Genomic DNA, 15,282 nt, shown 5'->3' with positions numbered 1-15,282 from the left:
TTTCAATGTAATCGCATATTTCCTTCTTTCAATCAATAAACAAGTAAATCTTTAGAATATGCTTGTGAGTTTTTTTGTGTTTGTCATATGATCACCAACATTGTATGTGGCGTTAGAGCGCAAGGTTGTAAGATTCGAGTAGAGTGGAAGATCGTTCAAAATAAGTAATATATGGAAGAAAAGTTGCAGGCTTCAACTATAAATCAAGTTATATCCATGTTCAAGGGCGAAGGCTATAATAGACACTAGAGCAGTCATATGAAAACGATCCTGAAGTCACAAGAAATGTGGGATTTGGATGATGCCGGTGTTATTGTGACCGATAATGATCATTCCAAATATCATGAATCCAAAAAAGAAGACGCCAAATGATACGGCTTTTTCGAGACAACCGTCAATCTCCTAAGAACACAAGAGAAGAAGAGAAAATAAACCCAAAATAATAATTCTTTCTTATTCTTTTTCTTAAAAGAGATTACAATATATAGTAAAACAAAAGACATAAAAATAGAAAAGATAAATAATAAGAAAACATGATTTGACTACAATGAAAACTAAATAAAAGATAAACTTTAATAATAATAATAATAATAATAATTTTATTTTAGGATCGTATCAATTCCCGACCCCTTGAAAACGTCCTTGTCTTCAAGGAAGGAATGTCGTTGCCATGGTGGTCGCCACTCGAGTCGTACAACGACAAGTGTGGCGGTCTCAACGTAGCACCACGGTGGCTGCCATTCGAGTATTCCGGTGTTATTCGGGCCAATGTCAACGGACCACCAGAAGGGGTGCAACACGGGTCGCCTTGTTGTACCTTTTAACGGCGTCGGCGCCAACAAGCTAATTGTATTGTTGTAAATTTGATTGGCATCTTTATTAACCATCAAATTACAACTCTGTTGCTTATATTTACCAGTTGCATGCCCATCTAAGGTCACATCCCCCAATCCTTGAGTAACTTCCTCATTAACAATGGTTTCATGATCAGATTTGGCAATTGTATCGACAAAACTAGCGTGGAATTGAGTAAGCATTACTGTAGTGAAATCATCCCAGGTGAGGAAGTCTGAACTCCGAAGCCAACCATTGAACCACCAGAATGGTTCATCATCGAAGGATTCAATGACATAGGGAAACCGCTCGTCGCCATAGATCGCGTAAAAAAGAAAATATCGCTCTGCTTGAGAGATCCATAGGGCGGGATTAGATCCAGTAAAACGAGGTAGTTGTGGATGCTCCCATAAGAGTTCTTCCAAAGCCATCTAGGCTAAGGCTCAATGAAAGCACCAATTGATACGGTTTATTCGAGACAACCGTCAATCTCCCAAGAACACAAGAGAAGATGAGAAAATAAACCCAAAATAATAAATCTTTCTTATTCTTTTTCTTAAAAGAGATTACAATATATAGTAAAACAAAAGACATAAAAATAGAAAGGATAAATAATAAGGAAACATGATTTGACAACAATGGAAACTAAATAAAAGATAAACTTTAATAATAATAATAATAATAATAATAATAATAATAATAATTTTATTTTAGGATTGTATCACCAAAGCAATGACATTAATCCATCAAGAGATACATAAGTTGTTGTTTTCTCATATTGCAGCCGCTAACACCTTGAGAATCATTAAAACCTCAACTGAGGTTAGAAATGAAGATAGTGCATCAATGATATATATGACATGATAGATATGAACAACTTCACTATAATGGGTTGCAACAATTTTATGAAAAAGGTATGGTCTTTGGTTTGCCAATGATCAACACGTTTGATACTTGTGAAGGTTGTGTACGTGAAAGAGAAACAAACAAAGTGATTATTGTTGGAAATTATAATATGGTAAATGGAGATTAATTAGAATAATTAATATTAAACTTTTCATTTGGTCATGAAACTCTTGAGTAGTGTCTTTTGATGACAACTGATTAGTTTTTATTAGATTATTCAATTTCTAATTAAGTGACACTTTACCCACCCTTAACTCTTGTATATATAATAGGCTATGTGCCTCATTTGAAAGTAGCTAGAAAAAATACAAGCTAAAAAATTCAAGGAAAAATACATACATGCATGAAGAGTTATTGGTGAAGAAGAAAGCTTTGAAGACTCATATGTTTGGAACCTATAGAGATGAGTTTCTCTACTTAATTCATCTACCTTTTTATTCTATTTTTTCCACAAGTTCTAACACTACAATTTACCCGATGTAGCCTCGGGCCGTGGACATCTCCGACAGTTCTAACTGCTTCGGCTGTTTTACCCTGGGAGACAGACGCGTTGTCTTGTGTAGAGGCGCGAAATATTTTTCAAGGGAAGCGTGTTAAACATATGCCTTAGCCTCAACCGTCAAATTTAGTTTGTTCATTGTTGCAGCCAAGAAGAGACTATTAGAAGACCTTGTTGTGACAAAAGTTGAAATTAAGTTCTTGTAAAGAAGATTACAAAAAGATGTTACTGAAGAATAATTTGAAGACTTTATCATTTGAAGAGTTTAGTTGGAATCATTTAACATAATTATTATATTCTTTCATTATTTATTTTAGGTTGTATTACGGTATGTATAATACTTATTTTCATGTTAAAAACAAAAATATCGTTATTATTAGTATTATAAAAAGTGTCACATGTTACTACAATTTTTTCATAACACTTGGAGGGCTTCTTGCAAGCTTGCACTAGTTCACAGTTATGTTTGTGGACCTATGCAAGCCAATAGTTTGGGTGGTTATAATTAAAGTGGTTTTATCTAATCATTATTGATGATCTAAAATAGACGATAATACACTCACACGTTTTGCGTACTGTTAAGTTTATTGTTCATGTTTTATAAATACCTTTTTAGTTAAAGTTTAGTTTTTCTATATTATCTATGTTATGCAAAGACATACATGTTGAAATTATAATTAATAAAAATACAACAAAACATACACTAGCAACTTTTCTTTTAAATTTCTTACAAGAACATGGTTTTTGACTTTATGTCAACTCACAAGGTGGGATATTATCCGTACCCTCACAAACACTAGAAAATGACGGTCGTTATTGTTATTTCATTAATTATCGACCTATGTGAGCAACTTGTTTTAGTAAATGCATGTCTACCCTTCGCGTTCACTACTAGAAAACTAAACAATTGTTGAATTTTCTAGTAGTGTTTGTGTAGGTGCAACATTTCATAACGTTAAAAACAATAAACCACAAAATGTAAACATACATAAAAGTATTAACACTTGTATAACTTATGATATTACATACATATTGTAAACGATATTTAGTCGATTGGTAAAACTTGCACGGTACGGCAACAAGTCAACACGAATTTAATGAGTATTGAGTTACAACAACAGAACTAAACTAAAAAATAAATTCGTCAATGCCAACACAAAACCTACATAATTAAAGCAAAAAAAAAGAATCACAATAAACCAACAAAGAAAAAAAAAACAAACCCTACGCTTTGCCGCAGAAAGATGGTTCGAATTTGATAAGTTCTAAAAATAACATGAAAAATGAAAACCTTTAAAGATCAACATAAAATAATTAAAAATAAAACAACTAAAAAAAGAAAAAAATAATGGACCAACCACGAGTCACGTGTTTGCGACACCAAATATGCTATTTAATACTGTTTACAATAATAATTATAATATAATTTATTTAATTAAAAGTTTCATTAACACAACCTTTAACATTATGTATGTAAAGACGCACATGTTGAAAGTACAATTATTAATTAATAAATAAAGTACAATACATTACACTTTTTCTTTATTTCTTTCAAGAATATCATTTTTGACTTTGTGACAACTCACACATCGAGGTATCAACCTGAGCCGCTATATAATATGTCCCCACCCCAAGCACAAACACACAAGAAAGTGACAACTCCTATTTCATTTATTTTATTTTCGGCTTATGTGAGCAACGAACGATTCTAATTCCATTTGAGTAATGCCGCCGACTTTCTTACTTGGCGGCCCATCGCCACGGCCCTCTTCCTTCGAGCCCATCACTGACTTCTCCACCGTTGCTGCCACCACCACTTGGCCCCAATCTTTCACAAAAAGCCCTACTTTGGTTACCAACACTGCGTTGTTTGGTTGATCAGAGTGCATGGGCCATTGGAACACCCATTGACAGACAGGAGTTCCATCCACAGTGACTCATGATCGATGGGTGTGCTAGTATGTCTAACTGTGGGGCCCATTCTCGGATTACCAGGCCTTGATCTTTGACACGGTCTTCAAACCCTTTTGGGAGGTCATCATGAATAATATTATCTTTTTCAAAATCTCCTCTATCCGCCTCTCTCAACACCCACATGAACTTTTGTTCACTCTTTTCCAACCCGATGGCAATCTCGATGATTTGTTGTTTCGAGAATGAAGTGGTAGTTCCAAAAGAAACAAAGATCACACTGTTGGATGCTTGTTTATCTAGCCATTTTAGGCATTGTCCACCATCTTTACCTGAGAATTTTGACTCACTACAACAAGTACAATGTTAGTTAATGGTTTTATAAATGTGCGAAATAAATAAATGTATGCGTGCATAATTACAACATTACTAAAAAAGATAGAGAGAAAATTTATGACGGATAACACAACGTCGAAAATGTCTGAACATTTCCGACACAGTAGGGCAAAAAGACCCTAACAGCGACAATACACCGACAAATACTGACACAAACAAAAACCCTATCTATATAATGTGTTGGAAAGTTCCAACCCTTTTTCTATCCAAAATAAGTAAAACCTAAACCTTGTTAAAATAAACGAGTATTGATAACTTGTTCGAAAAAATTTTCTAGTAATTTGTGACAACAATTTTTCAGAAAAATGTTTTTGATAATATTACATAACTACTATAAGTTTATGTAAATACATTTAATTTATTATAAAACTATGTAATAGTTTAAAAAAACTTTTGAAATTTAACCTTCCTAATGTGTTGGAAAATGTTTCTTAGGATAATTTGTGTCGGAAAATGTTTCCTAGGACAAATGTTTTGACCCAATCAATATTGAAAAAGTGTTGTTAGATAATTAGAAACGCAATTCTAGACCCAAATTTTTTTGTAGCATTTTAATATTTAAACCCAAAAAAAATGTAAAAAATTTCCATTTAATTATTTTTTTTCACCTTTGTATGTTGACAGGATTAAAAGGTCCAAGAGCCCAAAGTTTCTTGTTTGTTTTTCTTGCTTCGGTTTCAAGTAGGTCCAAGATCGGTTGTTCAACCACTCTACACGTGTTGTAGATTCGACCCGAGCTAAGTTTCGCATACTCGTGTTGACTCGAGATAAATTTCTTAAACTCGGAAGTAAAGCAGCCCTCGAACGATAGTTCATCTTTTGAAAGATCACGCGGTTGGACTAGATTTCTTGTTTGTTCTCCAACTTTTTCCGAAGTGTATAAAGCAATAGAGAAAGCCGAGACGCTATGAAAAGTGTAAGATTCGGCATTTGGGAGCGAAACAAAGTCTTGAACGACGGATCCCATAAGGGAATCATGAATAACAACGAGACGATTGGTGGTGGGAGATAATTTACGAAGGAGCGAACTGACTGGACGACGGAGATGAGTGGCCGCTTCACATAAAGGTTGAAGATGTGAAGGGAATTTGTGGGCCGCGTTGCGATTGGGAGGGGGGGAAGCGAAAGACGGGATAGGTAAGTCATGGAAAAAAATAGTGGAGATGGTGCTAGGATTCCACCCTTGAAGGCGGAGTTTGGCTTGGCGGGCTTGGACCGTGGTGCACACGAAGTGGACCGGGACGTTGTGGGCGGAGATATGGTTGGAGAGGTGAAGGAGTTGGTTTATGTGGCCTTGTAATGGAAGTGCAACCATGACTACCACAACAGAATTTTTGTGAACAACCATTTTAGGTGTCACACTATGTGTTTTTTTGTTTAATGTTTTGAGTAGTTTACAAGTGGATTGGGATAGAGATATTGGCAGTTTATTTAACAAATCAAAAGTTGTCAAGTTCTTGCCATGTGGTGTTTAAAAATGATAAGAAGTCACGTGTTATTTATAGTCACATGCATGCCATTACGTATAGGCTGGAATATTGTTAAAATTTAAATTAAATAAATATATTCTTATTTCTTATTATTATTATTAATATTTTGGTACATCTCATCTCTTATTATTAATCATAATGAAAAGTAGGGAAGAGCGTGGGAGAGTACCTGTATCCGTACCCGTACCTGTACCCGATTGTACTCGTACCAAAAATCCATAAAAACACGTACCAAATTTTTCGGTATGGTACGGGTACAGGTATTGGTACGGCTATTTTGGTACAGTATCCGTTTTTGTATCATGTTGCCTTTTTATTTCCAAATATTCAACAATCTTGAAAACGGTACCAGTACGAGTAACAAACAACCTGAATTAGTCCGAGTATCAGTACTTGCACAGGTACGTGATGAGTACCAAATTAGTACATGTATCAAATTGGGTATCGATTTAATGATAAGATAATATTGAAGAACCCTAATTCGGTCGCCGACTTTAAGTGATTTGTTTTTTGGTTCGAATCTTGGATGTTATATTATTTAATTTTAATGAAACGTTTGATACTTGTTCAATAAAAACATGGTTGAAAAATTTATTTGATATATTAAATAGGAAGAATCCCAATTAAACCTTATATACTCCAAACAGGTACAAAATACCAAATGTACCTGTACCGTACCCGTACCTGTACCCGATTGTACCTGTACCAAAATTTAACAAAATTGAGTACTAATACCCGTACCGAATAGGCTAAATCGGTATGCGTATAGGTACGTGTACGGGTACGAGTACGGGTATTTGGGACAAAATGCCCATCTCTAATGAAAAGTACCAATTACTCTAAACAGAAAGTAAGCGTACAACAAGCTGCGCGCTACCCCTTTTGAATTTCAAACCCAGACTTTTAATTAGGTTTTGAATTCTTAAATTTTAATAAAACTTATATTAATAAAAGTTTCAAAAGGTTATACCAACCAATTTAACAAGGATTTGATCTTCAAATCAAATTAAATTCCAGTATTTTTGAGTTTATGATAAACAAGGGAAACAAATGAATACAACATTAAACGGAGTATAAAAAATAAATTTTTATTAATTTGTGATCTATTATCATAGTGTTAGTTTCCTTATATACTTTTGTAATTATAATGTAAAATGTACAACTTATTAATTAATAATATGGTAAATTTATTTTCTATTGTATTATCTTTATGTTAGCATTATCTAATTAATTTTAAATGTTTATATATTATCTTTTCTAGAAACTTGTGTAGTACAATAACCAAAATAATAACAAATATGGTATAACTTATTAACGTATTGCTTCTTTGAATCATTTTAAACACTGCTTACTCTAAATATATGTTAGTTTATTGTTTTTTTTAATTATACTTAATTATTAAATATTATTTTATTCATCAATAACTCATATAGTACACGAGTCTCAAGCTAGTATTAGACTAAAATATAACAAAATATGAAACTTAGAACAATTATGTAAATATTATATATTATATATATATATTAATTCTCAAGTGTTAGTTTACTCAGTAAATCTTACTATTCATAAGCACAACCTAGTGTATGTGTGCAAGGAAGTTAGTCACTTACAACAAAACTTTTGATTTTGACATATTTATATTTTCTCTAACAAATTTTATATACCTTCTATTCTTAAATTCCAAATATATTGTATGTGTGCAAGGAAGTTAGTCACTTACAACAAAACTTTTGATTTTGACATATTTATATTTTCTCTTAACAAATTTTATATACCTTCTGTTCTTAAATTCCAAATATACCATTGTGAATACTTATTTTTATTTACGTTTCAACATAAGTTCCGTTCAAAACCAATCTAAATCAAATATTATATATTTTTAACTCTTTTTCGCAGTTTAATATTACTCCAAATTTAAATACAAACGACAATGTTTTCACGTGCGCTTTGATATAAATTTAATCCAATACCGAGCACATGCAATGCACAACCAAAACGTGTGTCTGAAATATAATATATTTCTATTTTATCCACGACAACTTAGTTTTTACAAAGACAAACTTATGTCGACATAAGTTTCGATATAAATGTATACAAAGACAAACTTATGCTCTTTTTACGACGCACAAACTAATGTGTATTAACATTCCCGCTGCAACGCAGCGGATCATTTACTAGTTTTTTATTATTAGGAAAACAAAGTCCCTGGACTTTGGTGGGGTCAGTTTGCAAGCAAAAACAAAACACATGCAAAAATGTAAATTACGACTAGAGTGATCAATCATCATTTGGTAACTGCGCCCCATATTCAATTCTTGAAGCTTTTATAGTTGGGTTTTGACCCCCAATTGACATTATTCATGCATTCAATAATTTAGGTGCATCATAAATGATATCCAGAATTTGTATGTTACTTTGAATAGTTAAAAGTTAAAACTTTGAATTCTTGATTATGGTTTTGATTTGTGTATGTTGGTGTATTGTCTTGTTTTGTATTTGGTTTCTCTAGCTGCTTGTTAGAGATTTTCTAAGATCATCCGTTGTCAAAACTATGAATACTTGGACATTTTACGCTATGTGCCACCTAATCAGCTTTTGGGTATTCTGCAAAAAGTGGGTGTCATGAGAAGATGCCCCCCAAACGCCTCACCTCTTTCTCCTCCCTTTCTCACTACCTCTCTCTCACCAAATCCTCAAAATTTGAGTCATCACAACGTTATGTACATAACACTTATCACCATAAGATCATCCATAATGCCTAGAGGGCGGTGTTCCCATGCATTATGGCTCCAAAACACCACATAATGTCATCCACTACGGATGATCTAATAAATCTTTGCCTTAAAAAAACGAAAGAATGAAAGTGGTGGGTTTATGTTAAAGTTAACGAAGCTTAAACCTACTATTAGGTATACATAAACAAATGAATACAAATAGTTGATTTTGACTATGATAAATTGATAATTGAGTTGTTCATTCAGATGATAAAATTAGTCATAAATCACTCGTTTGTTACTGTGTTCATACAAACATACTAATTAGCAAGGTTACCACATTTTAGGAGGAAAGCTGACTTTGGGTAATGATTTGCAAAATTGGAGCTTCAATTGGTATGTTGAGTACCTGGTGATTTGCAAACCAAAACTCCAAACAAAATAACTACTCTTACCGTAACAAATTAAATATAGTTATAATTAACTAGAATCTTAACACAAAAAGAATTCCTACTTCTTTAAGGCACCGTAACTTGACTTGCATTCCAAGTTTGTTTATTCACCAAGTTTCAAATCATCTCACGACGAGTCGTCGTCGTCGTCATCGTCATCATCATCGTACTTAGTATATCCCACCAATAGTAAAGTTATGATATGGTCTGAGGAGTGTAAGATGTAGACAGCCTTACCTCTATCCTTTATGAATAGTGAGTCTGCTTCCGGTGAGACCTCCGACTCGATGGTAGTTTTGCATGAAGCCTTGAACATAAGACACATAACACTCAACCATTGGGACACCGCCGATTGGTGCATGTACCCTTGTTTTTCGGCTATCAACGCCACCACATGATGCCTGATTAACCTTACCAATTAGTATTCGCACATTAATTCATTCTCCCATTGGTTCCTAATTTTGGAGTTCTCTCTTCATCAAAGAAAGGTCGGGTCATCCTCTTGGCAAGTTAGCTACTTCCTTTATTGGTTTCATATTAAGGCACTCAATCTCATAATCATACTTGTGACAATTGTAACAGTTGGCTGTTAATGACTATAGATAACTCGTTCACTTTGGTCTTCTCTATGTTGGAACTAGCCTCCTCGACCTCTACCATAACTATAGCCTCTATCTCTTCACTGGTTCTCAAAGCCTCGTTCTCGTCTATTTTAACTACTAAAACTCATAATTCCATGATCTTTCTTGTCCATGATCTATTGAAAGCAATAACCTGCCTTGATCTTCATTCTTCCTTTAACACCTAGCTTCAACAACTCGTATAAATATGCATCCACATGTTCTAGCTTCCCAATGATGACGTTAAGATAATCTTTAAAATTGGATTTAAAGAACCCTAATTAGGCTATGCGTAGTGGAGGGCTACAAATGATGGCGAATTGTGACACGTGGCGCCCAGTCAACAAAGTGTGGGAATTTGTTTTTGAGTTGTAATGGTGCAGGAGCTACAAGTTGGGCCTACAGTATCTTTTTTTATTATTTTCTTTTTATAATTAAACTAATCAAATAAAAACCAATTTATTTATATAATTAAATAAAAATGCATTAAAATTAAAAAGAAATACAAAAAAATACATAACTAAAAAAAAGATACATAACTAAAAAAAATATACTAATATCCATAATATTCGCGCATTTTTTCGACCTGTCGTCGTTGCAACAATGCGGCCTCTTCGTGTGACCCGGCCGCTTTCAGGGATTTTTATTCTTTACTCATTTCCCGCAACTCCATCATAGCGGCAATCTTTTCGTGTTGTTTGTTGGTTTCTCTCATGGTATCGTTGAGTTCCTCGACAAACTTTTCGTGTTTTTTGATGATTTCGGTCATGATAGCGGCGAGTTCCATGGGTTTCGATTGGTTCGGGTTGTATGTAGGATTCAGTTTGCTAGATTTTTTGAAGAATTTGAGTATAAATTATGTATGAAATGGAGAAGAATGGTGTATGTTTATATATATAGTGTTTTAATTAATTTTTTTTTTACATTTGACCGTTTACAACGGTCATTATAATATAATAATATTATTATTCAAACCATCCCGGCGAAAAAAGAACCCCGCCCCTTTTCGCCCAAAAATTGCGGGGGGGGGGGGGGGGGTGTTCGCGCCCAAAATCGACCAAATTGTAGCCCCATTACATATGGCCTTACGGACTTTTGGCTAATAACAGTCCAAACTAACGAATTGGCTATTGATGGTCCTAAAATTTAACATATTTATTCCCAACGAGCCACGGCTAAAAGTCTCCGGTCACCAGAAAAACAATTTTAGCCGAAAAACTCTTTATCGCTAGAAAATTCAACATTTTCATCCCAACCTCTTTGTAACCTTAGATTGGATCTTTAAGAACCTTTTTATAGGAAACACCCCAATTATTGAGGTTGTCATAAGCCTAAAAACACCGTCTAAGTCAGCTGCAAAAGAAGAGGAGGGCCGCACCAGTTATGTGATGGAGATGGGGGTGGTTTGAGGCAAATCTGTGAGCACCCAACCACTTAGACGACCAACTAGGGCTCCGATGACGGGGGACAGACGATTGTTCGTTGGTCTGATCGGTTAAGAATCAAGCAAATTGCTAGCACGCAAAAGTGTTCTTGAAAAGGTGGTGGTGGTGGTCCGGTGGATGTTAGCAGCAGTGGTGGTGATGGTGGTGTTCAGATGATGATGGTAAGCGGGTGGTGGTGGTGGTGCTTTGGCTGACTTTTCCTGCAAAAATGTTGAGTTTTCTGGCGCAAACTTTTTTTCGGCGACCGGAGATTAGCGGAATTAAGCTTTCGCTAGTCGTGGCTCGTTAGGAACAAATATGTTAAAAGATTGGACCATCAACAGCCAACAACAGTTAGTTGGAATTATTTAAATCAAATTTTCCTTTTTTTTATGGCCAATGGATACAGCCCAACTGTCCCAGCATTAGGATAGCTGACTCTTACAACATAACTAAATGAGTTGAAGTGGTTATATTAGATTAGTAGTAAAAATGTTAGTAAATAAAAATGTCATACTCATTATGTGTATAAAATTTGAGATTTTTAGGTCGCGAACTATGGTGGGAATGAAATAGGGTGAACTAAACCACATATATACCAATAATGATCCAACCTTTCAATTTGAATAGATTATGGTTGCAGAAGTCGCTAGACGGTGTCAAGTCGGTCGACTAGAAAGTTGCGAGTATTCGACTTAATCAGAGAGTATTCGGGAATTACTCGTCAAGCACCCGACCTAAGTTGAGAGTAATCGAGGATTACTTATTGAGTAATCGACGCCCATACGTGATTTATGCAACCATGAGATCATGCAAAACCCCCAAACATGTGTAGAATGAAAATAAGATCCTAGTGACGTATTAAATGAAATTGCAAAACCTCAACCTTTATTGTACACCTTTGGACCATATTGTGGTCACCACTTGCACCCCACATTTCATGGGTAATTATCTTCTCTAAGTCCGCCGCTATATAATACTTTGTGTATTACACTCATGCCTATATCTATCTACATATATGATCACAAGCCTTAATCATATTAAGATACTAGGTGCAGGGGAACCATGATATTAAAAAACGACTATAGAAATTGGAAAGTAGGGTTAGATCAGTATCGTGCACGCACTTGTACCCGTACCTGTACCGAAAATCAGTAAATATGGTACCCATACCTGTATTGAATTTTATGGTACGGATACCGGTACATGTACTTTAGGTGTACCACTTTATTCACTTTTAAAAAAAATCTTCATTAAGCTTGGTATTCATACCGGTACAGTACCTACAATCAATTATCTATAATACCAAAACCAAAACCGTAATACTACAAACAAAACATAATATCAAAACTAAAAATCTTCATTAAGCTTGAATCTTTATGTGTTTTTACTGATAATCTTGATTTGGGTTTGTAGATTCTTATGAAGGTGATGATGATGTAACTCTTTCAAGTTCTAAAGCTCCACTTTGTTCATCTGTTTCAGATGGTAAGATTTTGCTATGTTTCATTAGATTTTGTTTAGTAGCTTAAACAATCTTGTTAATTTTTTAAAAAATTAAACTTAGTAATTTTGTATTTCTTTTACCAACAAAAAATAATATTTTTAGGATACATATAAGGCAAAACTAATAGAGAAACTCACAAAATAGCTATTTTGACCTAGATTATTAACAAAATAATTTGACTTTTTAAAATTATCAATCAGTCAAGATGTGGAATTTGTCATTTTGGCCTTACAAATTATATCACTTTGGCGGATATATGATATTTGAGTTAAATAGTATTTGAGTAAATAAGTCAAATGATTTTTCTAAAGCCATTTTCTTAATTAAACAAAAAAGTCATTTTCTTGATAAACAAAGAAGTGAAATGATATTTGAGTAAATTAAAAAAAAAAAGTAAAGAAGTTAGACAATTTGATGATTTTTCTAATTTATAAACTACAAACTTTATAAACAAGACTGTTTAGCTTCGCTCAAGCTCGTCTTGTTTATAAACGAGCTGATTTCTAGGTTGTGTAAGCCGCGAGTTTTTTTAACATCCCTGTTTTTAATTTTATTTTTATTTTGTTTTACAGGAACTATTTGTTGTGATAGAACCTGTGTTAGATCAGATATATGTATCATGAAAGGTGACATTAGAACAAACTCATCTTCATTCTCAGTTCACCTATACAACATCTCTGGTAACAACATAACCGAAGTACACCCGAAAATGGGAGCCATCCACCATGGCCACCATTGATGAACTAACCTTAATTTCAAAAACATCCAATGTGTCGACAGTCGAAAATCGACACAAATGTGATGTTAATCATGACGTTCCAGCCGTGTTTTTCTCCACCGGAGGGTTCACAGGCAATGTTTATCACGAATTCAACGACGGGTTAATCCCGCTTTATATCACATCCCAAAAGTTTAACAAGAAAGTTGTGTTTGTGATTCTTGAATATCATGATTGGTGGATTATGAAGTATGGTGATGTTATTTCTCGGTTATCGGATTACGAACCGATCGATTTTAACGGGGATCACCGAACGCATTGTTTCTCGGAAGCTATAGTCGGCTTAAGAATTCACGACGAGCTCGCGATCAATTCCACGTTGATGGAAAACAACGAAACAATCGAAGATTTTCATGATGTTTTAGATACAGCGTATTTACCGCGCATTCAGGATTTGGTTCAAGAAGAACCGATCGTGCCCATTGATCCCGAGAAGCCGAAGCTCGTGATCATATCGAGAAACGGGTCTCGGGCTATTTTGAATCAAGATTTGTTAGCAAAAATGGTGGGAAAAATCGGGTTTGAGGTGGAGATTTTGTGGCCCGATAAAACGACTGAGTTGGCGAAGATTATTGGTCGTTGAACTCGAGTGACGTTATGGTTGGAGTGCATGGCGCAGCGATGACTCACTTTTTGTTCATGAGGCCCGGATCAGTGTTTATTCAAGTTGTACCTTTGGGTACAAGTTGGGCTGCTGAGACGTATTATGGTGGGCCAGCTAAAAAGCTCGGGTTAAGGTATATCGGGTATGAGATTCTTCCACAAGAAAGCTCGTTGTATGACGAATATGAAAGAAACGACGTTGTTTTGACCGATCCTGATAGCGTCAATGATCGAGGATGGGAGTTCACTAAAAAGATTTATCTTGATAAGCAGAAAGTGAAGTTGAATCTTGCAAGGTTTAGAAAGCATTTGGTTCGGTCACATTTGTATATCATGGCGAAAAGAAACCAGGCTCGGAGTCAGACCCAAGCTGGAATGACATCGGGATTGAGTCCGAGCCAGGTCAAGCTTGGGCCTGAATCCGAGCCTGATCGAGCTCAGGCCTAAATTGGGGACATAGCTTTGGTTACAAAAATTTAATGTATATAATATCATAGCAAAGAGAAAAATTTGTATTCTTTGATTCTTTTATTGAGAAGTTGAGAAAGCCTTTTTTTAAAATTATTGCATTCTGTATTATGTAATGCAGTTAATCTAACGTATCATAGCTTAGTTAACAAATTTGGAAAAGAGGATTGAATGCTGGTCTAAATAAGTCGAGTCAAGTAGACTCGAGTTTGCCCGATTAACTTTGCCCGTTTGAATCTTATGTTTGAAACTCGAGTTGGCCTGAGTAATTTACAAGTTCAGGTTCCGTTCGTTTATTATTAATTTACTCTTCGTTTGTTTTAATAGTTGATATTAACGAACCTCTTCATCCCATTAATTTTCCATAACATTGTTCATGATTGTAAAAATCCCGACTAGGCGCCGATTAATCACGATTAGTTATAATTTATTCTGATTAATCGTTAGTCCTCATCTCACCTAAGTGTCTGACTAACTTGCACCTTGGTCGTTTGCTTTGATGTTGGGGATCTACTTTACAGCTATACACATTTGCTGTTATTTGTATCAAAAGTAGTTTCAAATTGTATGATTGTTCTATGTACATGATTGCTTGTATAATGTGCATGTGCCTTGTTAGGAATCTCACATCTTTTGACTTGCCGACCATATGATTAACCATTAAATATTTACCAATAATG

General features: G+C 34.7%; 2 pseudogenes across 2 annotated transcripts; one reads left to right on the top strand and one right to left on the bottom strand.

The window, feature by feature from the left end:
* Positions 1-3,656: 3,656 nt before the first annotated feature.
* Positions 3,657-6,073, bottom strand: LOC143561713 (zeatin O-glucosyltransferase-like; annotated as a pseudogene). Its single transcript, XR_013140363.1, has 2 exons — positions 5,155-6,073; positions 3,657-4,499 (listed from the first exon to the last, which is right to left on the bottom strand). The product of XR_013140363.1 is annotated as a zeatin O-glucosyltransferase-like (transcript).
* A 6,592-nt stretch (positions 6,074-12,665) lies between these two features.
* LOC143561747 (xylan glycosyltransferase MUCI21 pseudogene) lies at positions 12,666-14,655 on the top strand (annotated as a pseudogene). The gene is made up of 2 exons (XR_013140368.1): positions 12,666-12,734; positions 13,326-14,655. The product of XR_013140368.1 is annotated as a xylan glycosyltransferase MUCI21 pseudogene (transcript).
* The last annotated feature ends 627 nt before the right edge of the window (positions 14,656-15,282 follow it).

This window comes from Bidens hawaiensis, unplaced genomic scaffold (genome assembly GCF_021521415.1).
Source record: "Bidens hawaiensis isolate Kalapana, Puna unplaced genomic scaffold, B.hawaiensis_p1.1 tig00020784_1, whole genome shotgun sequence".
Lineage (NCBI taxonomy): Eukaryota > Viridiplantae > Streptophyta > Magnoliopsida > Asterales > Asteraceae > Bidens > Bidens hawaiensis.
This window is presented reverse-complemented; position numbering and strand designations above follow the sequence as displayed.